This window comes from Sinocyclocheilus anshuiensis, unplaced genomic scaffold (genome assembly GCF_001515605.1).
Source record: "Sinocyclocheilus anshuiensis isolate Anshui unplaced genomic scaffold, SAMN03320099.WGS_v1.1 scaffold1309, whole genome shotgun sequence".
Classification (NCBI taxonomy): Eukaryota; Metazoa; Chordata; class Actinopteri; order Cypriniformes; family Cyprinidae; genus Sinocyclocheilus; species Sinocyclocheilus anshuiensis.
In genome coordinates this window covers 34787-35781 of record NW_015548286.1, presented here as the reverse complement: position 1 = coordinate 35781, position 995 = coordinate 34787, and the positions used below count along the sequence as shown (strand labels likewise).

The 995-nt window shown below is 41.8% G+C and overlaps 2 protein-coding genes across 4 annotated transcripts in view; both read right to left on the bottom strand.

Annotated features, from left to right (window-relative positions):
• The window catches only part of LOC107655881 (60S ribosomal protein L15-like), a 28703-nt gene that overhangs the window by 18709 nt on the left and 8999 nt on the right, over positions 1-995 (bottom strand). The gene's annotated exons all lie outside the window — the stretch shown is intronic.
• Positions 1-995, bottom strand: part of LOC107655879 (ubiquitin-conjugating enzyme E2 E1) — a 13118-nt gene that overhangs the window by 4474 nt on the left and 7649 nt on the right. The window lies entirely within an intron of this gene.

Sequence of the window (995 nt, the reverse complement as noted above, 5' to 3'; positions counted from 1 at the left end):
ACAGACACAGACACAGACACACACAGACACACACACACACACACACACACACACACTGATAGGACTGATAGGCTGTTATCAGTACAGCACTGACTAGCTGTAAGCTGTTACACCTCCAACCAGTAAATATAGCTGAAATAGCTCAAAATCAGCCACAGATGAAAAAGCAATGCAGCATTTCTGAAAGCCTTGAATCACGTACACAAACACACAGAGGAAGCATGCTGCTCGATGACAAGAACTGCACAGCAGTCGACCATCTAATCAAAGCATTTGTGTCCTCAAATGACTCTGCTGCTGCCCTCCATATTCTCTAGAAAAGTCCTGTGCGGTTTAAAATCATCAAGAAAATATGGTAAATGTTTATAGCTACATAAAAGTTGACAAGCATGTACTGTGGATTAAACGGTCTCTTTGATTCCCAAATGAACATGCAGAACATCAGTAAGAGATCTACATCTCTTTTCTTTGCTATCATTGCATATATCTGTATAAAAAGACTTCTCAGACGAGAAGAAACTTATAAGGCAGGACTTGATTTTGTCCATCAGGAATTACATGTGTGTGTCCATATATTGATTCTAGGGATATGCCGGTATCAAATTTTCACACACACACACACACACACACACACACACACACACACTCACAGTGTTTGGACGTGTCAGAGGTCCGTCACACTGCTGCGACTGCCTTTCAGTTCAGTAACACAGGGGTCTTTTCTGCATCCAGCCAGTGATAAACAGCTCACAGTACACAGACACACAGTTATTTCAGAGGAGCTGAACTAACACTTCAGCTTGTTATAAAAAAACAATAATGCAATGGGGGAAGTAGGCATGGGCCGATTACCGGTTTCAAGGTATACCGTGATTTGAAAATGTTGCGGTTTCAAAACTGCTAATATTTTCCGTTATACTGTTCCTGCGGTATGCGCTGTTTTTCATGTCTCCTCAAAGACTGAAAGTGTAGGAATCCCTCAGGTTGAGTGCAGT